Source organism: Gallus gallus, chromosome 5 (assembly GCF_016699485.2).
Source record: "Gallus gallus isolate bGalGal1 chromosome 5, bGalGal1.mat.broiler.GRCg7b, whole genome shotgun sequence".
Lineage (NCBI taxonomy): Eukaryota > Metazoa > Chordata > Aves > Galliformes > Phasianidae > Gallus > Gallus gallus.
The window spans coordinates 17,208,942-17,236,513 of record NC_052536.1 but is presented as its reverse complement, the minus strand read 5'-3'; the positions used below and the strand labels follow the sequence as shown (position 1 = coordinate 17,236,513).

General features: G+C 37.5%; 1 long non-coding RNA gene across 1 annotated transcript; it reads right to left on the bottom strand.

The window, feature by feature from the left end:
- Positions 1-11,321: 11,321 nt before the first annotated feature.
- Positions 11,322-27,313, bottom strand: LOC107053432. Its single transcript, XR_003075437.2, has 6 exons — positions 26,946-27,313; positions 26,582-26,807; positions 21,279-21,405; positions 16,739-16,937; positions 12,138-14,153; positions 11,322-11,420 (listed from the first exon to the last, which is right to left on the bottom strand). It is a non-coding gene; the product is annotated as an uncharacterized LOC107053432 (long non-coding RNA).
- Between the last annotated feature and the right edge of the window lie 259 nt (positions 27,314-27,572).

Sequence of the window (27,572 nt, the reverse complement as noted above, 5' to 3'; positions counted from 1 at the left end):
CAGAGATTCAGTAGTGATGTACATCCAGAGTTCATTTTTGCAAAGAAAGCAGTGGGTTGTGTGTTTTGTTCAGTGCTATGGGTAAACTTGTTATTGGACTGATAGAGCCAGGCTCAGTGAGAATCACAGAGAAAGTAACTCTGGAAAATTCCGAGGAGTGACCATGCTTGTAGAACAAAACCCTATGTAACTCATGAAAGTTGGTTTTGACGTTCTCACTCCGTGCGTATGACATCTTTCAAGTTCTTGGCACAAGGATGCATGATAGAGTTTTGCAATGTTCCTCTGAAAATAAAGACATTAGATTTTTGTGCCAATGCAATTTAGAAGGTGAAGTATTAATTGAAGTTGATCCAATAGAAAAAGGTTGTTGTAAAGAATTAGAAGTATTTATTTTCTTTGACCCTTTGAGGAAAATTAAGAGTCCATGTATTCTTTTTTTTTTTTTTTTTTTTAAGAAAGTTGTTCTCAGCCCAAGAAGCCTGGTTAAAACTGTTTTCTTTGCTCCTCTTCTTTGCAGACAGATTTAATTGATATAACCTGAAGAAGATTTAAAAGGTCCGTTCTCTCTCTCTTGCTTTAAATCATCGCTTTGCACTAACCCCAGTGCTTTGATACTCTTCACAGCCAACTTCACAGCAGAGTTGTAAAGGATATCGGCACACATAAATGATTGGGCTGTAGTATAAAGTCTTCAAGAGAAAGAAAACCCTGTAGACTTTGCTATTCGTCAGTGTGTCAATAAAATGATAATCACTGTTCCTCTTTAGTTTGCCTGCGGTAGGTATAAATGTGTATCTACCACTCAGTACACAGTCCTACTTTCCAAAATCTTTCTAGCAGTTAAAGCTAGAAAAAGACTTCTTAGCCAATTTCTCCTGTAAAAAACTTCTCACAACATGTGGGAAACCTTTTATTTCTGTTTTCTATTACAGATGTTTTGATTCATTGCTCTAAAGATTTTCTAGTAAAACATCACTCATTACTTGATGCAGGTGAAGGCAAGGCATAGGGTACAGTTTGGGAACATCATGAGGCCTTTGTGGTTCTCTAAGTGACATTTTAAAATAAATTGCCGTAATAACAATGCTGTATTGAGATGCTGCAACTGTTTTCTTGTTTCAGATATTTGCTTTCAGCCCTCATCGAGACAAGGATCTTCCTCATTTTAGAGATATTTGTAATGATGCACGAAGTGCCAGGAACCACTGAACAAAGTATATAGATTTAACTCAAAAAGAAAATAGGCTTCTTATAAAGAACTCCACCACAAATGCATGAGGCGGTGACAGATTTTTTCTCTTAATTGTTCTGAGTTAACAAATTCTGAGTAATGTAACACTTTGTAACATTACTAAACATTAGTAATTTTGTCTTAACTGTGGTAGTACTTTCATCTTCCAATGGAAAGGTATTCAGTGATTATTTCAAGCCTTGATTTCCTTTTAACGGCCTTCTCAGCCACGCTGCTTTCTCACAAAAACATAATATGTTGGTTGTCATTGTTTAGCACAAATATTAAAACATGCCACTTAGTCACATGCTGTATATCGCGTTTTTAACAGATGTGAGGGCATTCTGACTCTAGTGAAGTCACAGCAGCTTTTCTATTTACCTTAGCAGCTCAAAACTTACTTCAGTTGTTTTACCCTTCTTTGCATTCTTCATATCTTGATGCTGACACAACAAGATGTTTAATCTTGGCTCTGCAGTACATACTGAGTTCAAAAAAGGAATTGAATTCAACTTTAATCCTAGGTCTAATGTTTGCAGAAAGCAATATTTCTGATGAACAATTCACTGCTATGATATTAAGCAGGTTAAAAAACACTGCTTCTAGCACTTCAGTAGATATTTGCACTTGGAGTATCAGGGAACTCTCCATAACTCTGACTCTAACTTGAGACCTGAAAAAATTAAGAATATTCACCCTTTCCTATCAAAAATTTGTCATGCATGACAATTTCCCCTACATCTACTTCATTCAATGTGCAAAAAGAACATCAGCTTTAAAACCCTCTCTGTAGGACAGTGTTTTCCTTGCAGTTTTCACCGAGGCTTTATTTAACTGCTTAATTATTCAAAGACTGATGCATAATCCCCATGCATTTTTATGGTGCTTGTCATTACAACAGCTATGTGCAACACAAACATGAATATGTATATATTTACAACACCTTTATGAGCAGATAAATCATGTTATATTAACTTTTTATGCCTTAGAGCTGAGACAGGGATGTCAATACCAATATTTACTGACTGTAGGTATCAGCTTGAATCCCTGAAGATCTGTTTTTATAGAGAATAAGTCCTATGTAGCACATATTTTCAAGTGAAATTCCAGTTATCTTAATTACTCCTGTATGTGCTTTGTTTTTCCACTGAACTCAATAATACAAGTCCAGCACCAGATAATGAGAAATGCAAGTTTTAGCACTACATGAGAAAAAAAAGATGAAAATAGCTAGCCAGCCTTACCTAGGGAGATCAGGGCAGTGCCAGGTATGGAACTCATAAGCAGGGTATGAAAATCATAGGCAAATACGCAAATGTGGGAATTTTTCAAAAGCACATACTATGCATCGTTTAGCTATGATCACTCAGGAGGTCTATGTGAAATGTAGGTACAGCATTCAATGATCAAACTGGCCTAAGTATAGGGCATAGGCACAAGCTTGCTTTGAGAACAGCTGAAGTAGAGATGCTATCACTTCATACAAAGGTCAAACTACTTTTTGGAAGTGATTCCAAAATACTGTGTGATAAGAGACAGGCAAGGACAATGCAAAAATGTTGTTTGATTTGCACTTACACTCAATTGTAGTGCCTGTGACTTACAGACGATATAGGTGACAGTAGGAAGATTTTTGGCTTCTTCTGTCAGATGTAGAAGGGAGAACTGAGACCCAAAGTCCAGTACCTAAATCACAAGATCATTCTTCCCTTAGAAGTAAAAAGCTGGTGTTAATATGTGACTACAGCCTAGAGTAATTATCAAAGTGATGAGATGCACTCAGGAGCGCAACAGTTATTCAGAAAGGAATAATTTCAAATTATTTATCACCTTTATTCACTAAAGACTTCATTCTGGAGCAGCAGGAGGAGGAGAAGCAAAAACACTGTGTCTGGCATTGTCACTCATTTCCCTCGATTATCCTAGTGTGCTGAATTAAACCCCCAAAACTAACAAGAAACTGTTTCCCAGAAAACAGTCTCAGACTGGCAAGTTTTTTCAGCATTATTTGCATTACTGTTTATCTCATGTGAGCTGATGAAAGTCCCAAGGATTTACCTCTGACAAAAAGAGGGGGACAAACACACATGAGTGCCCAGCAGCTCAGCTCAGCTGTGGTGAGGCTGCCAAAGGAGATAATTCTGCCAAGCGAAATGGCTTCCAGGCTGTGCACTTCTGTGTCAAAATGACATTAGTGTATTTTGACATAAGTGCTGCCTTTTATCAGGGATAAGCTTCAAAGCCACAGAGATGGGAAATCAGGGTTTGACAGAAAAAAATACAAGTTGACAGAAAAACATGAAGAGAATTTGTTAAGCCCAATGCTCCAAGAGCCTATGATACATTCAAGGAGCAAACTTAGAAAAAAAGATGTTTTATTGTTGCATGATCATGGTGGTTTTGGCATAATAAATGAATAAATGTTCTCTGCAGAAAAAAAATGTGAAAAGCCTTGTGCCTGCTCTAGTGACTAGAGCTGCCTACCCACTGCCCTGCTGACCACAGAAGCTGAACTAAAAGAGCTGCTAACATCTGCTCACACAGAAAGTATGGGGCGAGTTTAAAAAGTTGGTTATGCTCATTCCTGTCTATTTTGATACAAAACTCTGGACAACATGCATGCTTACCTGAATAAGGTTCAGCAAGGAACTTTACAAAGCAAAGAAGGACTTCAATTTCACAGCTTGAGGAATGTTCAGAGGTGAGATTATTTGCCAAAATTCACACCCGTTGTGGGTCACTAATAATGCCAAGTCCTGAATAAGGCATCCTCAGCCCTAACTTGGAGCTGAATCCCATTGTTTGATTCATCCTTGGCCAGCAGAACTGTTGTGGGTTTCTGTTTCTAATGGTGTGGCTGTGCTCACAGGCCTTTGGATCAGAGACTTTCCCTGGTCTCACAGGTTGATCACTGAATCTCATTGACTTATTACAGAGTACCTAGCAAGCTTGATTAATCTCTTGGAAATACAGAAAGAGGAAAACACATCCTCATTTGCCGAAGTTATCATAGAGGTTTCATAGTTCTTTGGCTAACGAGACAGAATTTCCATTAAATTCCATAGGCCAAAAGCTTTGCTGAATGGGGTTAAAAGTTTCTGACTTCACATCAACAAAACTTCCTGCTGGAGGGATTGTTATGTCCAACAAGGTAGGTCATTCCACTCCTGTGTATTTTTCCTCCTCTTATCTCTGGTGACTCCAAAAGCACATAGGATTCACAGAAGCTAAAACTAAAACAACAACCTACATCCGGTCAATCAGGTCATCTCTGATCTTTCGGTCAGTCCCCTTTGACAGCCACACAGTCAATAAAATTGCCTGGGGATGATGCCAGTAAGTTGAATTGCCTTTTTCCTTTCCCTTGAAGCTCAGCAGAAGACAGAAAGAAAATTTTCATCTTAGCCAGATTTCAGTACTCGAAGAAGGATTGTACTGTCAATTATAAGTGGCATTGCTTCTTATGACAGCTGTCTGTTAGCATGACTGATGTCTGCCCGTCTCTGTTTGAGTCCAGAAGCTTCTGCAGCGCACACAGGAAGATCAAAGACTTCTATCTAAATCCCCTACCTCAAAATATTTACTCACTGTCATCTGGAGAGATAGGGAAAAGTCATGGCCTCAACATCTGACAACTCACTTGTGACGCCTTCTAATGGGTCCCATTTGCCATTAATGTCACCAATAATATAAATTGGATATCACAGAGAATACATTACAGCAGTTTCCAGAAAGGGATAACTAGATCTATTTCAGTCTGGATAAGGCAGAAGACATACAGCTGGGAAGAAGGAATCACTAGTAAAATGACACAGAACACAAGCCCTGGAGATAAATAGTCGCTAAGACTTTTTTGATTCAGCTAGGATTTCCAGTCTTTAAGCCTAGATCTACCTGCATAGATTTGATGCTCACGTTATTGCTTAAGGCAATATGGTACAAAATGATAAAGTCATTTTAGCCATGTAAGGCTGAAGAAAACATTATGTCATCTTGTTTAGCAATCTAATCACATGGTGCAGTACCGTTTCTCATCTAAGCCAGGTATCACTCATGGAAAGGAAATCAACCTGCCTGTTGCTCTCAGTACATTTTGTAGGGCTTTGATTTCTGTACTCTGGCCAAAGTGTGGTATTGTTCAGGTCCTTTGTCTTGCCATTAATGTTCTTATGTTATGGTTTTCTCTGTTGGGTCAGTGAGATTAGATTTCATTAGCACAGCAAACTGAAAAAAAATACAAGTTATTAGATAATCATTAAAGCACATCTGTTGCCTTTTTCAGAGTGCCAAAGTCTGAATTCCACTGAACTAGTGACATGGCACTTGACCAGCGCTTAGTTCAGCTATGGTCAATGAGCTGCAAAAGGATTAAAATATTAGCAGCTAGTTGATGCAACCTAATCCCTGGCAGTTTTGTTTAGACTGCAAAGAAAGGTGCCTAGAGCAAAAGTGAATGAAACAATTGCAGTAAGAAAATGCTAACATTTTTGAGTCTGTTCCACAGATTGTGCTATCCTGGTCCTCGACATGGGTGTTGTGCCAAGACATCAGCTCCTCGGGTACTCTAAATACACTTTCATGCATATCCACACTGAATTGGTTCAAAAGCCCCTGAGAACTTCTCAGCCTGAAAGTCTGGCTGCTGGACAATGGAAACAGGTAATCCACCACCAACCACGCACCCAAAATGAACAGCAATCTGAGCTATGAATGAATATAAAGTCTCAAATGCCAGCTCCTCTTTTCTTTTTAAAAGTTCTTCTGAAATATCCTGTGACATATATGTCAGATCATGTTTTTTCCCTTTTTTTTTTTATTTAAAGAAAAGTTATATGTGGTAAGTATATATCTTTGAAACACATTGGAAATCACGCTTTTGCAGACAAAAACTGGAATTTTCAAAGAAGCTTCATGGAAGGAAGTGACTAGTTTACATCACACATCACTTAAAGTCTTCTCATATAAGCTCTGTACACGTGTAATCAGACCACTGCCTCTGATTTATTCTACAGAATTATATAAGAACTTACAAAAGAATAAAAGAAATAATGGTTGATCATAAAAAGATCACGTACTAGGCAACAGACATAAAAGGTGGTTTACTTTTCTTAAACAAAAGTCGGTATGTAGAGATGTGTTCATGATAGTTGGTATTCCTCAAAGAAATACCCGCAAGACCAAAACATACTAACTTTCTTGGGAAGCCTCAATACCTGGATTGATTTAACTGCTACATATACTATATCTATATACATATAGAGTTTGGAATATATATATTTTTTTTTCTAGCTATTAATTGCTACATTTCAGGTAAATCTGCAGAAATGGAAATTCTGTTGCACTGAACTTGATATTAATTTTACAAAACATAAAGCATATATACCATGTGTGTGCATGGGTACACAAATGTGAGTGTGGAGGCATTATCAGGCATGCCAAGTTTATCTAAATCCATGGATGCATATTTACAAATGATCAATAATTAATTTTTAAACAAATTTAATTGTCTCTGTTGTCCTTCTCTTCATGACTATTTTCAACAGTGCTGCAGCATTCCCTCGTAAGTATGATATCCCTTCACTCATTAATCCCAATAAATGGTTGCTTACACTGTTTCTCTGTATTATACTCCCAGAATTCGCCCTCTCACATATTACTCACCTGGGTTATCAGTAATAAACAAGATAATTATGATAAGCTATCGAATCTGTGACAGGTGGTGGAAGGCAAATGCAAGATAAATCCTACAATCTGAAGTTTATAATTGATGAATAGTTGTTTTTTTTTCTCAATGATTTTGTTTATAATAAATTTACTTTCTTTCTATTTCTGACTTATCTGTTGCAATTTCTGTTTCAGTGAGCAGGTGATTAGCCATATGACTGCTCCTCTTTAATAAGGAAAAGAGGCATGCCTAGGAGAGCACAGTGACTGGGTAATTCATGTACCAGCTACAGCAATTAAGGAATAACAATCATGTAACTCTGAACTCCTTACCTACACAAAAGGTCATCTCTTTTGTTCACTTTTCCCATAGTAGTTTTCCAACCTTGGAAACAAGGTTATTTCCAGACATGCAACTTCTGCTGCACGTCACCAAATGGTTTGTACTCTTTAGGCTGTTGCCTTATGCTCAAAAACAGTCACTGTTTAAATGTGATTAGTTTAATATTTCCAGGTCAACCAACTGTTGGACCTGAAGAACAGCCCATGTTCTTCATGTTATAACTTGGTTATAGAAGTCAGTATGTGTTATCTAGAGAGCCTGTACTGATAAATTAAACTTGTTAACAGCAGCTACAAATCCCCTTGGGATGTTTTCTGGGTTCGAGAGCAGTTAAGGAATTCTAAATAATTTGCCATTAGGGTTCTTCTGGAAACAAACAGAACTTTTCCCTGCCTTCTGGAAAGAAGAAGATATGCATCATCGTAAACACAGGATTAGGACATATAACCTAGATGCATGAAGCCTACCTTTAGCTTTTGTATGCTTTTAGGAGAGCTCAGACCCACATCTCTGACTTCCAGGTACGGTATCCTAGCTACCAAGACCAAAAGGTGAAACTGCAACATCATTCAGGGAAGAATTCAAAATTCACAGGGTGAGATCTTACATCTTCTGATGTCAAATAATGATTCAGGAACTCACCTAGAGTGCAAGACGTCTGGATTTTGGTGTACACTTTACCATGTATTTTACATGATGACTGGTTAATGTAAAGTAGGCAAAGGAAGAGACAGGTTTCAAGGCTCTGCGGCCCTGCTTTTCTACATCTACTTACCAGAAAAAGCAACCATGCAAATGCAGTCTCCCTAGCCTGGTAATTGTTAAGATCTTTTTAGAAGAATAGAACCATGTTAGCAGAAAACAGAGAGCACATAGACAAAATTACAGGTGGTAGGGAAGCCCTTGGAAAAAAAAATAAAAGGAGAAGGAAAAAAAAAATAGTCCAGGTTCTCTGCTCATTTAGCTTTCTTTCTGTCTGAAATAGTCACTGTGCTACAGTGAGAATGGTTCTTCCAAAGGCCTTCACAACTGATCTCCGACTCTTTACTCATATTTAATATAACAGTGAAATGCAAACCTTGAGTGAGGCAGCCAATGACCTGACGAATGGCTGTTACAGTCTGGAGATGGCAAAAGTCCAGTTCACACCTTTTATATGGATTTGTGGCAGATAATCAGTTTTAAAAGCAAGCAAAAATTAGCAGAATATGAGTTTTTGACAACAAGTAATCCACTCCACCTGTATTATTAACTAGGCATCTTGTGTATATATAAACAAATTTTAATTGTTAATCAAACAGTTTTGCACTATGAAGTTCAACAAACTATTTCTCCTCCTTGTTCCCCAAAGCCCTGAGCTGCTTTTAGCATCCAAATCACTTCAGTTTTCCTGAGAAATGTCTAATTCCTGTGACTCATAACACCACCTACTGGACAATTATTACCAAAATGTGACTAAAAATGCTCTTAATCAGTGCGTCGGCCCATGTACGCCAATAATGTATTCATACACGCACCTGCTTTGGTCACAGTCTAACATGAATTCCTCCAGTGATGTTATGAACAGATATTTTTTAGCGTCAGTGAATAAGAACCTGCCAGAGTCTAGAATATATTCTTCTCTTGCTGTTTAGGCCTGAGGAATATTTACAGCACAAAGATAGAAAATAATAAAATAATGATTCATTTCTGGTATTTAAAAAAAAAAGCAGCAGCCTGATGTTCTTTCAGCTAAGCCCTGTGTTTTAGTGAATGATTTTATTCCCATCAGCTAAAATCATGGCTTCTCCTCACTTCAGTCATGGGGAAGTATTTAGGAGAAAAGTATGGCTTGTTCTAGCCTATGGGAAATACCACCATGTTTCTAACAAAAAAAGGTAACCAGACAATTTGTTCTTTACCTTCCAGAAACACTTTAAAGTGCATGGGAAAATGTTGCTGAATAAAGATGGATACCCACTGAGTGCAATCATAGCTCAACATATTCTTCACTACTTTTGCATTATATGTGTTGTATGCTCGGAGATCACATGGGAACATATTGCTCTGGCACTGATAAGGAGTATAGTCCCTGAAATTCCTCCAGCAAGTAGATAGATGTTTGTCAATCAGATGAGACAGTATGTATAAAGAGACATAAGGGGCACTTACAGACATCTTTCCCTGGCTTGAACAGTTACTGTGATAATCTGAGCACTCTAACCAAAAGTGATGAGGAGCTGTTTTAGATGCTAATAGATTTCAACACACCTAATGTGATAATGTCATCACCTTTTTCTTAATATACACAACTTTATTGCTCGTGAGGCTCAGTTGGTCTTTCACAGACCATGTGTTGAACCATTAGAGCTCAATGATTTACAGAGATAAGTGCAATCTGTTGCTTTTAATGTGCTACAGTAAGCATCAAAAAATTACACTTTAGAAAAGCTCAGTGCAGGGAAATATGTGCCATATATTCTGGGACATTGAACTGCTCTTTTATTTTCCCACCATCTACAGTTAAAAAATTAAATAGAACTATATATTTGTTTCAATATAACAATGAAAGATAATAAATGATTTCATCTTCATTTTCAGAAAGAAATTCTCATCTTGGACAATTCATTTGTCTGAATCTAAGATACCATGGAGATTACTTCGACGGATGATGAATATATGAGCTCTCAAATCTCTTCAGTAGTAGTGGAGCGAGAATTAGTCCAATAAAAACAATATGCCACTCTTTTATAACACGTGCAATTATAAAAGGAAGAGGTATTTGTTTCAGTCATATGATAAAACCAAAGTCTGCATATTCAAGACAGGATTCTGAACTGAAATAAGGTTACTTATCGTTTGGCCAGAAGTTACCGGTACTTTTTTCTTAGTGCAAAAGATTTTCCTCTTTCCTCTTGGGAGCATTCAGAGTACTGTAGGCCTAACATATATGGCAAAGAGTTATGTTTATTGCTTAGGATGAATAACATACTTTAGATAAAGACATGCAAATATTTAAATTCTAATACCTTTGGCTTAGGATCAGGGATTAATCACGTTAACCTCAAGGATAATTGAAAAGAGAAAAAAAGAAACCTTAATCAAAACTTTGGAAAATTCCACAGAAAGTATCCTTCTTTTCAGCTCTCTCTCTCTTTTTTTTTTTTTTTGCCAATAAATATTGTTGACAAATCTCAAGAAATCAAAGTTTTTAATAACAAAATCTGTAGAATTCTTTTCTTATCTCTAAACTAATCAAGTAGAACAAATTGATGGAGCAACATCTGAGTATGTATTACTCACTATAAGATACTGTACCAGACAGTTCATGGCTCCTAAAATACTTATCAAGCTTTTATAATATTATTGCCACTAACTGACTGGTAAACAGATCACATGATTTAAGAAAAAAATCCCGTGGAGTAAACCAGAAAATGCTGGATAACGTTAGAAGTATGTGTACCCTAGTCTTGTTCCATTTGGGTCAAAGACAAAAGATCCTGCTGATTTCAACAGCCTTACTCAGGCCTTAGAAGTATTTTGCTAAAGTCACTGTGCCTGATAAAGCTTCAGGTTTATGTCTAGTCATACTGTGATATCAGTAATTAGAGGCACTGCTGTGTTCTGGTACTCTTGATATCATTCCCAACAGTACATACCTGCCTGGGCAGGCGGCATAACTTCAGAGAGCACGTTTTCAGAAAATACACCTTGTTTCTTGAAAATGGTTTTCCCAAGGGGTGATACTTTGTGCTACACAGCCATCCTGAGCTGCAGTTTCAGCTTTATGGCATTTCAGCAGTAAGATACTGAGCATAAGCATTGATCATGTCCTGCTTCAATACTTCAAATACATAGATTACAGGTGGGTGTAAAATAGGATAACACAATCAGGATTTAGAAGCAAATACGTTCACTTAAAGTCAACATACTGCAGCTACAAATCATGTCTTGTTGACAGAACTGGACACTTCTGTTTTTCTTAACAGCAGAACTACTAAGCTCATTAAGATGTCGAGCCAGGGGAGGAAAAAGGCACCAACTCCCGTCCTAAAAAGCCTTATTCTAACACTTTTGACTGTACCTTAAAAATTGATTTTCTCTCGTCATAGTATCTTACTTACCACAAGATGGCACTGTTTTTTATTTCTTTATTCTCACTGGCACGGTCCACAGTCCTCTCGTGTTTCATCACGGTCTCTAAAGAGAAAATGATCAGATAGCAATTGTATTTAGCGCACATTTGTTTCATATATCTGTTTGTTTGGACCCCCTGCTCTTTATTATAGAGTGGAAAAATCTGGGGGTAGTGGCTTGCAATGTTTATTACTTGCAGACATCATTTCCTTTTCAGATTGTAAGATGCTTCACAGCCCACCAAATCAGTTTGAATTTTTAGATATAGCTTATGTTGGGTCCCCTAAATCAGAGAGCTGGTTCAGATGTGAGACCAATCCAAACATTCTCCTAAAACCATGGTAAAGATTTGGATGGACAGGATTTGAGTTTTCAATATGTAGTGAAATAAGGTAAGATGCACAAAAAATTATAGACAGTATTTCATACAGTTCTACCATAATAGCATCTCTTTCATTGTCTATCTGGAAATAGTTTGTATTAAATAAATCTATAAATATAATGTTATTGAGTAGATGCTAGTAAACATTCCCATAATAGACCAGTGGTGCCTACAAGAACAGAGGGATTTACAGATATCCATATTTATGTAAATAAAAAGACTTCCATTAGCTGAAATAGGAGATGATAAAAAATGATTTATTAGTTTACATTCAAAATGTTACCAGTCATTCTATTTATATGAATTTATCATGACACTGTTATGCATGGGAGATTTGCAAGTAAGTTTGTTATCCCAAAGCATGATTTCTGCGTACTTCAGGCTCTAAGAAAGCTTACCAAATAACTGTTATTTGAATGAAAAAGTTGATTTGTGCCTCTGTTGGGAATCTGTACTTGTGACTTGTTGAAAGTAGTGAAGTCCCCTCCTTCTACAGTATCCCCAGAAAGTATCCAGTGTTTGTTTTCTCTCCTGTGAAAGAACATCTGTTGTGAGTGGTATGAGCTATCTTCTGGGTCTGACCCACCTCTAGTTACTCTTTTAATAACCCAAGTCAGTATGCACAGTAAGTAGGACATGCATGGGTCTCCTTTCCACATAATGGATAGGCAGCAGTAACCTTGCATCTGCTCTTGTGTTAGTCTGTCACTCACAATCAGGGGTTACTTGATGCCTAAAATAATTCCTCCCTTGACAACTAATTCATCTGGGAAGAAAAAAGACTCCATCCAGATGGTGGGAATCTCACAGGCTTCTACTTTTTTTTTTAATGGCAAGGCTCTACTTTTTTAATAGACATTCTAGAAGTTATATAACATTTTTGGTGCTGTCATGTACTATTATCAGCTTTTAAATATGCATTAGGCATTCAGAAAATAAATCCTCCCCTGACCTGGCAGAATACTTCTCTAAAAATGTGTGCTGCTACAACCTTCTACAAAAGTAAGTTTTAAATACCAAATACTGTATCTTTTCCTTGATGTACAAATATGAGACAGAGAAGGGTGGCATGGTGGGGGAAAGGAGCAGGACAAATGTTTTTCACCTCATGCAATGTCAGTTTGCTGAGATTTTTGGTGAGTGTCACCATCTACACATTGCTTGGTAGTCCATAAGCAAAAAAGCTGTGGTTTTAGTCCAACACAAAGCAATTGTCTCTGTGATAAAGCCTACCACTCTTGGAAATGCAGAAGGATTGCAATATGTAGCTGCGGAAATGAAGATATAATATTCATGAAAAGATGCCTTATTTCCTTACCTTCAGAAATCACTCTTCAAGAAACATCTGTTATGTCTGTTGGGAAAGCCTACACAGTTTCACCCCACAAGGGGGGTTTGTCAGTGTAATTGATTTTCTATTGTTCTCTTGTAAAAGTAGAGGACATCAGCCAGCACAACAGTTGTAATATTATTTTTCATAAACTGAGGTTTCTCTCCTTGAAGTGGACCAGACTCTCATAAGAAACTCAACTCTTAGGACTTTTGAAAAATGAGTTTCTTGACTATGTGTTTGGAGAAAGATTCAAGACTTGGAGGTCAAAATACAAACGAAAAGATATCTATATTTGCCATTGAAAAGTATTTGGGGAAAAAAATACATTTGCTGAATATCTGAGGTTGGAAATAGTGACGTTATATATCAATCTGCTCCCTTGCATTAGAACCAGAAGCATACAACAAGTGATGGCGCAACACTCATTGTTGACCAGTGATGGACCAGTGGCCATCCTAGCAGACGCTGCCAAGCTCCAGGAGCCCACGTGGCTTTTTGCTGGTGTCTCAGGGAAGATGTATTAAAGAATGGGCAAAAGCACTAGGCAGGCAGAGGAAGGGGAAAAAAAGGATGAAGTAATGGGGTGAAGGCCAAGTTCAGAGAAAGAGGAGAGTAATGAGGTCCTCCAAGACAGAGCATGAATCTGCAGCCCATTGAAGAGGCCCATGGTGGAGCAAGAGAACAGTGTGAGGAGAAAGGAGAGGTGGAGAGGAACTGTTGTGGACCCGTCACACCTCCCATTCACTGAAAGAGGAATCAGGAATGAAGTGGGAAAGGATGTGGGGGTAAGACGTGCCTTCAGTTTTTGATTTTGTTTCTCAAAAAAACCAAAGCTCTTTCAATTGGCAAAAAATTAATTTTCTCCAAGTGACAAATTGGTAAGTAATTGCTTGACAGTAACTAGTAAGTAATTTCCCTGTCTTTATCTCTGTCCACAAGCTTTTTCATCATTTTTCTGCCCCTGCATGCCCCCATGAGGAAGGGGAGTGAGGGAGTGGCTGAATGGGTGGCCGGCCACTGGCCAGGGTCTTCTCCTCAACATGTAGACATGTAATGGAACCTCTTGCTCTGAAGAACCTCCCTGAAAACAAAAATAATGAGGAATAATGAAAAATAATGACAAAAGACAAAGATGTGCAATTTTAGAAAAAAAAAAAAAATTGAAGTTAAGGCACAGAAGTATTGCATGCTTTGAAGAATTACAAGAGGCATCTGTCAGGGAGAAGAGATCCAGCTCAACACCTTGACATTCAAGTATGGCACTGTAAGCTACCGCCCACATTTCTTCTTGTATCGTGGCTGAAGGATTTAATGAAAAATGCTGTTTTCTTGCTTTTTGACTAGTTATCTAGCACTTCATACTCTAAGCTGTCTCAAGCAACAGGCATTGAATTTGCCCTGAAAAAATGCTGTGGTATTTCCATCTGTCAGTAACAGATTAAAAAAAGATTGTGTGGATTCTTTATAAACAATCCTAAACCTTCACCTACACTATTTATGTCTAAACTAAAGAAGATATAGTGATTGATAGGTGGACTCCTGCGCCAACTACTTACCAAAAGACTGACAAAATAAATTTGATGAAACCTGTACATCACTGCAGGGACCAAGAGCAAGACTGAATTCCTAATCTTCATTGTCTTTTCTTAAACCCTGCTAGAACTCCACTCTGTTATAGAGTTTCAAATTATTACATCAATATAACAGTTTGAAATCTATCTTCTAGTGCCTCGTGAACTTTAAGAATGAGTATTTCTTCTGCATGAATGTTATCAAATCTGTATTAAACACCAATTTATACATTTTTAGGACTTATTTTTCTGCTTCAAATGCTGTCCTTAGGTTTTATGTCCAACAGGCGTAGGAATAGCAAGTAACATTTGTCTATGATTAACAGAAATCTGCTACTGAGGGTATTATTTCTTTAAAAGAAGAAAAAGTAATAATATTACTTCGTAATAAATAAGTCTATAAACATTATTTCATCTTTTTTTTTTTCCCTCCCCAAAATATAATGAAGGTCAAACAGATACTGTATGGAAATCAAGAACAAATGCATGTATTTCTGATTAATAGGACTTGTAAGTGAAGTAAGGTTAATTGGTCAGACATGAAATTGAAAGTAAAATTCTACATCAGCAAAGGAAAAGTGAAAAGCTTAAATAGAGTGATTTTCCCTACTGACAGAAATTATGCTGCCTTATGCTTAGAGGTACCAAACTGAACAATTGCATGGAGCGCCTTCCATTATGAAGAATATTTTGAAACTGAAATGAAATATGATTTGAATTGACGATCCATGTTGATATCATCTAAGTGCCTAGAAAGTTCATTTAAATGAAGCATCTAAACAGAAAAGCCTTGGAAATATGCATCCGTGGGCAAAGTTAGGACTGCAATCAGCCAACACATTTCCAGTGCAGCTGATCTTATTTTATTACTTGAGAAATGCAATTTACCAACATCAATAAAAATATTTTTAACTGAATTAGTTAAACAATTACAAGACTAGTATCCTTCATTTTGAAACACTGTTCAGTTTGAGTAGATTTTCCACAAAACAAATGAAGAAACTGAAACAAGGAGCAGAGAAGAAGTTTCCTTCTATGCTTTCCAACTTCCTTTCACTGTTTTAGGGGTCTTTGTGATTTCAGATTTTCACACATTTTTGGTCTTTGCAAGCACTTTTCCCTTCCTTCTCATACTTCAGTATTTTCCAGCTTGGAAAACAATAGGAGGAGGGAAAAAAAGAGAATTAAGACAAACAAGATCTTAAAAATAATTTTAAAGGAAATAATTAAAAGTACTATCTAAAATATTTGTATGTCTCTATATAATTTGGAAATAAAAACTAACTTAAATATTGTGTTTAACTCGTAACTTTGTTTCAAGTTGCATTTAATCATATTTTAAGATGTGTAGGCAAATTTTCTAGGAAAAATCACATTTTTCCTCTACTTCTAATTTAGGAAAAATTTGAATTTGAAAATCCTAGTGGATTTTTTAGTGTGAAATTGAGTTCCTCAACAAATCTCATTTAATGTGAATACCCTTTCTTGCTCTAATCACCGTGGCAAAAAGTTCAATTATTTTTTCCCAGGGATGAACTTCAGATAAATTAATGATGATTATCACTGATAATTTAACATTACTTTCTTTTTTTCTCATCTCTTTTTTCTTCTGAGTTCTAGACACGAGTATCAACATTGATGTTTATATTTATATAGATGGGAAAATGGAAATCAATATTTCTGGGAAATCATCTGTGCCCTGCAGAGCGAGAACAGCCCTGGGTACAGAAGCCCCATTGGTCCTAGAAAAATGCTGCCTGATTGACATTTTGAAACCACTGTGAATCAATAAACTAATGCTTGAAGGTTTTTTAAGTACTTATAATTCATGATTTTTTATACTAGATGCTTGATCCCAGGGATATCCTAAACCACATCACAAAATCATCTGCAACTGTTCCAACTTGGGAGAGGAAGAAAAGGGAAGGATATAACATTCTTGGGGTTGTCATGGACTTGGATAAAGACAAGAACTGTACATGGATAGACCCTGATCTTTGTATTTCTTTTAATCCCTGCAGTCAGGTCCTCTAAACAGTGATCATCAGCATGAGACTGTCGTCATCTCTAGCAACAGTGAATTAATTCTGCTTACCTTTTAACAAAAGCCAAAGCATTGAACGGGCTGCTGGGTGAGCTTCTTTGAGCAGAGCTTGTTGCACTATTGAAGTTTTTCATTTGTGTCTGTTCTTTTAGTTTGGTACAGTGAGAAGTTGACTCTACTTTCTGAAACTCCTCATGGTTTGAAGGCAAGGAAGTTGGTCTTCCATTCCTGATCCATGAATTAAGTCAGACTACAAGACATAATATATAGCAAGTCTCAAATTCTAATCTGTAGCGATCAAAACGCCAATTAGTTTAGTTTAGTACATAAAAATCATACTCCTTTATGTGAGAAATCTACCAGTGTCCTATCTTGGTAAAACCATGTCTTGCTCTTTCTGTATTTCAGGTAGCTTAGTTTTAGTAAAATATTTTTGTATATTTAGTTTAGCTCCAAATTCTCTTCTAAATGCAGCTTGAAAGATCTGAGTAATGCATGAGTAATACATACTAGGCAAAGAAAACTCTGAAATAAATAGGAAGAGACACAAGGAAACTTTCTGGCAAGCCCTAAGGAGAAGCAGGCTTTGTCACTTGTAGAAGAAACAATCTTTTTTAATGGAAATACAATGAAAAACAAATACCAAACAAGATCAGAGCGAGTACTGTAAATCAATGTATCTTGCTTGTTGATTTAAAACCTGATTAAAATCGACCATTTCCATCAGTGCTCCATTTCCACCCTACTTAACTGTACTACCAATTATATCACCCTGCCTTCTTCTGAAGGAGAGTGAAGGGTATTCGTAAACATGTTGTGTTATTTTAGCTGTATTCTTGTTACCACAATAATTTTGAAGTTTTCTAACCTCTATTATAAATTACAAAGCGATTTTTGAATCCAATGTCTGCTTCCAGAAGTGCTTTTCTTTTATACTGACATTAATAATTAGGTGATTTCTCTTTATACTTTCTGTAAATGTCTTTTACACTGTAACTAGAGAAGAAATGAGGAACTGATGGGGAAAGGTAAGGTCAGTGCATCACATTCTTTCACATAAGGGTTTTCCAAGCAGGATCAAAATAGCTATTATGGTTTGATTTATTTTTTATTTTGGCAATAACTCTGTAAGTGAGCCTTTGTGTTAAAAAGCCTGTATGGAGCTGCCCCTACACACCATTTGTTGCATCAAAGACTTTCTGTTTACAGCTATCTCGTGGCACCTGGTTGCTACAAGGTTTGCAGTTCTCACATTTTCTGAATGTCAATGAACTATAAAATAATTAGCAAAGAATCAGGTCATTTAACTTGAACCAATTTATGACACTGTGTTTTCTCAGTGCTGTCTCCATCACCTATGTCAGCACTACGCGGGCAGTCCCATTTGTACCACCTTAAAATTGAATTGATCATACATTAGTTAACAGTTATTCACACATTGCCCTGTGGAATAATTTCACAAAAAGCTGTATAACCGAGGAGATGAAAAGGAGTTGGATTTCACTGCTAGTTTAATATGTGCAGCTGTTTCACCCTGACATCCCTTTGCTAAATGTTCAGGAAACTCCATGCCCTAACACATCATTAAAAGCCAAAAAAGAATTCCTAATTCTCCTGAGCATCTCAACTCCAGATAAGAGTGATAGCCTAAAATATATCATCTGTTTTAAGTCCCATGTAGCTGCCACTTAAAAAGAAAACTTCCATGAACTACTTCCGAAGGATATGAACTCTAAGAAAACTGGACTAGAGATTTAGTTGAACAATAATATTACTATAATGTGGGGGTAAGACTAGCGGGGTCTGAATCTAGAAGTTCAGCTGGCAGCAGTAAAGCCACGCTTGCAAAGCTTGTACTGTATCATCAAAGCACAGACTTTGCTATCCTTGGAGATTCTGCATAGCCTTTGCATCTCCTGTTGCATATTGCCAAGGGCTAGGTGTGCAACTAAAACACTATGTCTTGGATTAGAAACTATCAAAAAATATGCTCTAAAAAATACGTTAGTGATTTTGAAGACTATATGGTGTTAAAAGAAAAGGAAAAAAAAAGAAACACCTGCCAAACATTAAATTATTGATTCACAGTGGTTTCAAAATGTCAGTCAGGCAGGGTTTGTTAAAGGAAGGGAAAAAGAGCAGCCAGAGGGAGAAACCACATGGACTTAGAGAAACCGTGGAATCAGTGGGCATGCCCTTCTACCTGCTCAATTTATCTGGGAGTTCTAACCACTTGGCTCAATGAAGTTTTTCCAAGGAGAAAGGGCACCTTGTTAGTGTAGTGTCTTTGTCCAAGAGTATACAGGATGTTTAGCAAGTCCCTTTAAAACTGAGAAGGGAGATGAAATGATGCTTAATGGTGATGAAAGTCTCATCAGCATGAACTGATGTTGCTGTGCAAATACAAACTTTTTCCTCTCTCTTCATTTTGACCAGGCAATTCTTAACAACTAAAAAAGAAATAAGACCTCTCCTGGCTTCTAACTTTAGTATTAATAGTGCTAATGTTGCTTCATTAGTGGTAAAATATTGGATTCATAATCCTGAAAGCACTGGTTGTAACACAGCATTTCCTTGTTATTCAGAGTATAAAACTGACCAAGTACTTTTTAGTCATACAAAGCTTTTAACTTTTACGTGGGAGAGGGGATGAGGAAGCTGGCCATTTTAAAGTGCATAAATTCACCTCTGAGTTCCAGACATGAGACGAAAGACCAAACAATTCTTTATGTGCACAGATATATGTTCAAGTGGAAAGGTTGACTGTGTGCTTTAATCTTGACTAAAATGCTGACTCAGTCATGACCCAGCTGCATACGTGAGTGAATTGCTACTGCTATTCAGCCATTAATTCTGGCTAAATTATTTTACAAGAATGAGGAGTCTTGGCTACCTTTTCAGATTTGTTAAGGTTTCACTGTAACAACTAGGTTACTTCAAATTTTCCCAAAAGATGTTGTCTTCTCTCTTATACCAGGTAAGTAGTAGTTAAGTACCTTAGAGAACTAAAGCATATAATCACTCACTGAACAAGAATATTTTGATAGAAGCTGTTCTTCACGCTCATAAAAATTGCTGACACAGTAAAAATAACTGAAAACTGTCTGTAAGCTTCTTGTAATTTAGTATATATGTCTGAAGGTGTAAAGTCTCCATGGTTAGTGCAAGGGCTAGCTCTGATATTTGCCATTGTTACTTTTTGTCTAATCAAATGTGGTTGATAATGGGATTCTACTGAATTTCACGATATTAGCAGTCAGTGGTACAAAACAATGTGGAGATATGTGTTAGCATACACATTTCACGTTCTGCTCCTTCTTTCTACAAAGCTCTTCTATCCTCAAGCTGCTATAAAATCTTCAGCGTTGTTTCTTCCAGTGCACTTTGCACTAACTGGACAGAGATTCTTAATGGCGACCTCCAAACCAGTCTGCCCTCATTTAGTGACAGAGTTCTTATTGCTTACGGACCAAAACACTGCCTCATTGCCAAATGTCTCATAAGACCAGGAATTCCAGAACAGTACCTTTCTCATTTTTCCAGTTTGTCATCCATGCAATTTATAGTGATATAAATAAGATCTCAGTGTGAGGGTCAAAGAAACTGTACAGTGAGAAAGAATAAGATTTCCCCAGCAATCTAGGGAGTGTGGCTGGTCAATGCCTACTTGTTTTAGTATGAACTTCTTTTCAGCTGCTTTATACTTAGATTTCAAAATAGCATTTAGAACTTTCCTTGTGATAAATGAGAAATATGTTTCTCAAGAAGCTGTTGAAGAGGCAATAACTTAATTCCTCAAACTTTCAGACCTATAGTCAATCAAGATGCATTTTCAAGATAGCCAAAAGCTCCAGGCTACCTTGATAGTTTTACTACATGATTTTCACACTGGTGGTCACACTTGAATTCTTGCCCTACTCGACATAAAAAGGTGTTTCTCTAGATCTGATGCTGCATCTTCAGCCAGTCCTCTAAAAAGTTCCTTCTAAATATAATTCTGCTAAAAAGACTTATTTCGATACCTGCTAGAGGGATAGACAGACTTAAGTTTAAAAGGGCTTAAAGTAAACAAGCAAAGTAGTACAGACTTTACAGCATTTGCTGGTTTTGGTTCATGCACTTCTGCCACTCTGAAACAGTATTATGTGGTTAAACTGCTACAGTTTGGGTGAAACTCTAAGGTATCTCATGTGACATTGCTCACTTTGCTCTGGTTTAAACTATGTATCATGAATTTCAGATTCAGAACTGCTGCTGTAAGGTGGTTTGGACACTACAAGGGACACATAAGTTTTGCAGCATTATGCTCTCTCAATATCTTGAATTACTGCTATTCTTTCAGTTTATTTTGGACCTTATTGTTAGGAAATATAAATGCAAAAGAAACTTGATTATTATTTTTTTCAAAGTTATTAGCACAGCTCCCCAGCATTGAAGACCAGAGCCATAGAAACAGATACCATCTCCTGAAAATACTTCACCACATCATTTAGAGGCTGCAGAAAAATTAGATGATCACAAAATGAAGAAATGATACTCACCTACTTGCAATTTTAGGTGTTGTATACCAGTATACATAAGTGCACGTTACCTTTGTAATGGAATGTATAGCTGAGAATCTGCTCTCTCCAGCTTCCTGCAACACTCTCCTGCAGCCAGGCCTTAGCACTGTCCTCTCTCTTGTAGGCTTTGCGGCTGACAGAGATCTAAGAAAGCACCTGAAAGAGGAGAGGAATGATGTCAGAACTTTTCAGGATAGATCTGAGTTCTAAAGTGGCTTTGTAACAAAATATGATTTTGCCAGTTAAATCAAAAAAGTCAATAGGTAAGGAGAGATGCTTCTGATCACAATAGAGAACGCAACTGCATTTTTACTTCCTCTTCCCTGAAGCAAATAGGCCTGAGATAGAGCCCAGCTCTTGTCCTTGTGTAAATCATAAGGAAAATGCTAAGAGCGTGACTTGTGTAACCAAGCTCAGAATCATCACTGGCTTCCCAAAGCAAACCCTTGTGTTACAGATCAGGTTTACAGGCTGTCATAGAAGTCTTTCCTGAGAGCATAAGTTGGTCAGTTCCTGAGCCAACACAGAAGAGTATAAGGTTATAACAGTTAACATACTCTTGAATGGCAGAGCACCATGGGTCATTGGTAAAATGGAAGGCTTAGCAATGGATCAAATTGTATCTGCCAAGTATATTTATCTTTCTGCTTGCTAAGTGTTAAAGAGTCCTGGTGACACTGATAAGAGAACTGTTACTTATATTTGCAAAGCCTAAATACATCGGGTCACGACCCTGATTGGATAAGTGGTAGCTAACTCTTATGGCTTTCTAACAATAGAGAAAAATTACAGCACTGGTAATTGGGCACCAGCTATGGAGGAAAATGTGAATGGCAATAAGTACAAAGGCAGATTATGACTTTCTGACTCCTTGGCATGCTTTAGGGAGTATATGGACCATGCCACTTTAGTCTGATCTTCACAAAGGAATTGTCTTTGAACAAGCCGAGACTGACAGCTTTTTTCTGACTCTGTGTGAGGTTTAAGTCTGGGACCTGGCACTCATGTCACTGGTGCATGACAAAAAGTAGAGAAGTAACACTTTAGAAACACAGTAGGCCTTCTGCTGCGTCTTTTGTTGCCTGGACAGTCCAGTGTTCTTTCGTATCACAAAAATACAATAAAGGTGCTAGCCATCGATTTGGTCAAGGATGAAACTGGCATAACAGACCTGCAATGGTGCAGAACTAATCTGCAGCCAGGCCTTTCCTGTGTGATAAGCCCACACCCGAGTAACCTAATCTGCAATGGGAAATCACACACACAAAAAGTGCCCAGCATTTAGTGATGGCCTGAATTTTTTCACAGTCATTTGAAGGTTTCCATTGGGGTCCTCTAGTCATTTGATGTGGCAATTAGCAAGAGGACTTTTGTACTCCAAGGAGATGAAACGGCCCTCTCCAATAATTATTTTATGCCTTGAACAGAAACAAAAAAAGCCCAAGGAGTAGATAACATTGTTACATCAAACAGCAAATGGGTTGTGCTTCTAGCTACTTATTTTCTTTCATTAAAGCAAAGTGCTACTTTTCCCATGAGAAAAATCCTTGAAATTATAAACCGAAATTTCCCCATATTGTCTCTAGACTATCTACATTTTTTATCTAGGTTTCTAATGCAGTCTGTTTGCTTTGATCCTGCAGCATTTTATAATTCTTATTTGTTTTTAAAACTCCATATGAAATATTAGCAACGTGAACGGGGAAAGTATTAGCACCATACGTAAAATCTTGTTTTCTTCCCTTCAGAGCCAAACACACCGAAAGATAAAGTAACAGATTTCTTACTTTACATGCTTAAGAACTCACATGCTCTCCATCAATAATTTTATGTGAGATAGAAGAATTTGATTCCTTCACAGTCAGTATAATCTGTGCTGGAAAAGCTGCATATGAAATGCAGTAACTGGCTTCATTCACATCACGACTTCCCAGTTACAGGAAGACTGTTTGTCGGTGAGGGAATTAAGGCTTGGAGATAGCTCTCTCAGAAGCACAGCATAAGCTGAAGTCAGAAGCTACTGGTTCTTTCGCACTATTTTGAATATTTAAGTGAAGCCCATCAGACTTCTGATGAGAGGAATTTACTTATTTCTTTGTTCGCATTCTGCCTTACTTTGCAGTTGAGCAAAGATGTAGTGTTGTAGATACAAGCAAAAATATTTGACAAAGAATTAATAAAAACAGATTTTTAAGTATGTTTAGAATCTTAACAGCTAAACTTCTATTTTATTCTTTAGTTTATTGAGACACCTATACATGAAACCGAAGATTTCACCAGCAGTGCAGTTTCTTTTGCAGGAAATTAGAAATGTGTCAATTTGTCTGGGATTAAATCAGAATGGTTCTATTTCCTTTTGTACTTATTTTTCAGTCACATTAACTGATGAAATTACATAATTCTTTTACACTGAAACATTCCTTTGCAAATGTATTGTCCTCTGCATCCAGTTTTCTCTCTAAAGAAAGGGGTTAGGCCTAGTTGTGCAGACATATGCTGCTGCTACACATATTTAACTTTTCACCCACACTATAAAAAATTCCAACTCATCCAGCATGCTGTTATCAGCATTTAGTCCTAATGAAAGAAATCATTTTTTAAAGGAAGAATGAGTGGGCCTAATTATGTTCTCACTTAAGCTGAGTGCAAAGGAGATCAGAATCAGATTCAATATGGGTTTTTTTCTTTTTGTTTTTTTGTTGTTTTTTTTTTTCTTACAGAAAGACAGAGCAAATAAGCTTATCAGCTTCCCTGGTAGTTGGTCTTCCAGTTGGCATTTTCATTATACAAAATTAACTTACTTTTCCATTCCCAAGAAATTACGTAAACATATGTGTTACAGATTGCATGCCATAGCTCCACTCCTTTGACTGAGTCACAAAACGTTTTATGTCATTGATGATGAGCTTTCCTACAAATCTTTTAGTTCAGTACAAAATATACTCAGGATAAGTAATGGACTATTTGTGTTGTCTGGAGCTGGATGAATACACTGCACATCATTATTTTTTCACCAAGTTCCATCTTGCTTTTGTAGATCAGTTTCATTGCCTGCATGGTTTGATGGACAGCCAGTAAACTGATCACAAGCCATAACTTACTAATAGTTGAGAGCCATAATTTATGCTGAGTTGCTAAGACCTTTCTGTACACCACCTAGACAGCTTACGATCATCATTTTTGTGCAAAAACTCATATTTATTGATTCAAATATCACAGCTTGAGGCAATTTTCATTATTTACTTAAAAGCTGTAAATATTCCTGCCAGTGAACACTGAGAGCAATCCAAAGGAACTGGAACAGAGTTGATTTACTTTTGTATCAATGTTCAAATAAATATTTACAGAAATGTGTTGTTCACATGCTCAGTTTTTTCACAGTAAAGAGTAATCCAGATGACATGTACCTCAGTACAGGTAAGCAACAACAGACCCAGCAAGGCACAGGGAGATCATACAGTGTCTAAACATGCAGGAACAGCTGGCATTTTCTTACGTGCCTGACAGACATTAGGAGATGTACATTACCCATCAAGTATTAACCTGGGGAACCAGTGAAGTGCTTCAAATGTTTTTGCACAGAAAAAGCACAGGAGAAAAGAGATTTCAGAGCAGCAGAACAAAAATGATAGGTTGTGTCCTTGGGTCCAAAAGGAAATCCTGGATAAAGATGGGTAAAGGAATGTGAGTTTGGAGATGGATGACAGATGAGAAGAGGAGGTAAGCATATTCTGCATACAGCTGTCTGCTATATGCAGCACATGGGGCAGTTTGATTTGGATCCACTTCTCCATTCAAAGCCTTGATCAGTGCCCTTCTCTTCTTCATTCCGCTCACATACCTTATTCTGCTAGGTACTTGCACCCCAGACATACGGGGTGCAAGTCCTTGTGTCCATATGCTATAGCTATGACCTATTAACTCTGATCACAGGATATCTTGATTAACTGCCTTTTCTTTCTTTTGTATTTTACCCCCTGGCAATAACTGCTTATGCAATTATTGTTTCTGAGCTATGGTAGACAGAAACCATCAAGATAGCTCTCTTGTCAGGAAGAGCTCCACAGATGATGTAAGTGGTCCTAGCACTAATCACAGATGGACACAGCCTTCATCCCAGTGTGAAGGCAAGGTCAGTGCTGAGAACAGCTGGCAAAAGTGGACAACGGGCTGAAGGATAGGAGGGTTAAATCTTCACAGCTTCACTCTAACCAGTGAAACCCAAGAGCAGCTATAATTTGAACCAACTATGCAAGTGTGGTTTAGCATCACTTGTATATTAGACCTTTCCATACACCACACCCAGCACCCCTACATGGGAGTCAGGTGAGGCTATCTGCCAGGAGTTTACTTGTATCAGAGGGACAGGCATCCAATTAGTGAAGGAATATATTTCTCCCTTTCATGTAGTGCCTTCACTCCATATGTCAGTGTAAAGAGTATCAGGTGTGAAGGCACTATGGACCCATCTGCCTTTTGACAATCCTAGATTGTCAATCCCAGAAGAAATGGGGGGGAACAAAACAGTGCTCTGATCCTCACAGATTTTTCACCTTTGTACTGTCAAGTTCTGATTACAACACACAGAATATGTGGTCTGTATGAAAGATGAACCATCTTTAAAGCATCTATCATTTCCTACAACTTTGAATACAAATGCTACCGAATGCACGAGTAAGAAGCAGGCAGCACACAGAGATGCTTTGTCAGTTCTTTGCAGGGGAGCAGAGTCCCTCTCATTTGTCAAAGAAATTCCAAGCACCTTGCAATAGTTGACCAGCTTTCATGGGGAAGAGATGCAAATTCCAAACTGGATTGCTGAAAGCAGATGGAGTACTGCACTTAAGTACAATTCATAGGAGTGTGTAGAAAGATAAGGATGTAGCACAAGCATAGCACTGAAGGTGGAAGAGAACAGCTCTTCTCAAATAAGTTCATATTAGGAGTAAATAAACATAAATAAGAACAACATATAAATATAAAATACATTGGAAATCAGTTTTGGGGCTCAGGAGGATCTGGAGAAACCCACTATATCTGCTAACACACTAAGCGCCCACACTTACAACCCATTACCCATCTATCGTGCTGGAAAACATGATAACAGCTCATGGCATTGTACTAGTTAGAATACTTAGAGATAGTGGAGCAGCCATGACCACACAGCACATGGCAGTTGTCTGAACATTTATGCAGATATCTCTGTGGTTTTGGTCTGTCTTAAGATAGGCTGTTGCTGCAGTGGTACAGATAACTTTGACCCATTCATGCAAGAACAACTATGATTAGTCTCCATCTTCCAATATGGAATAAGAGAAAATACTTAACTCACCATGATCCTAAGATGACTTTCGCTGAAATGGAGGTTTGTTCCTTAGAGCAGAATGAAGCTACTGATTCAGAAAGACACTTCAGAGTGTATCTTGTTGGCTGCTTGCTCTCCTGTCTCATTGACTTCAATAGGTTTCAGACTGTAGCTTAAGTAATTAACTGAGATATTTATCTTTAAAATCCTTTTTTAAGGCCTTAGTTACACGGGAACGTTGCACTGGTTTGACCTAGGATATGAATTTAATTGATTTAGATAAATCAGTTCAAACTCTTGTGGGAATATATTCATTTTGGCGTAAAAAGAGAAGCTATTAGTTTGTCTTAAATTAGCTTAGTTTTAAATTAAATTAAATTAATCTACTTACCTAATTATTTAGCCAAGCCTTAAAGCCAAGATTTAAAATCTGACTGAAGTTAAACCAATGCACTTTCCCTGCAGACATCAGACTTTTGACCCTGTTGCTTGAATTATGTAGTCTTCATTCTTGATTAAAATGATCCTGTAGTCATCTCACAGAGTGGGTGTGGAGAGAAGCCGACAGCAATACATGTGTTCCCTCGAGTCCTTTAACAATAAAAGCTAGATTCCTTTGGTTTGACCTATGAAATAGATGTCTTCTTGTGTACTTCTAAAAACATGTTTGCAGTCTGCTCTGGGGATATACACATACATATGTTCTTTTAACTGCCAGAGATACTGTAAAAAACATCAGAGTTTAGGAAATGACAGAGTGAGTGGGTGGCAAGAAAGGATCACATAATCCTCCAAGAGAGTCTTTTGGGTAGAGACTAATTTCAGGATGTGAATAGCAGCTGTGGGTTTTCACTGCTTATAGTGCATCAGAATTCTTACAAATCTTCAGACTGGGACAACATGACTGAGAATTTGTAGGGGCTTTAATGCAGGCTTAGAATAGCAGCCTCCCTAATGCCTCCCTGCCCTCATCCTCCCCACCTCGGTGTCTTTAAGGAAAGCAATGGTCAAAGGAATC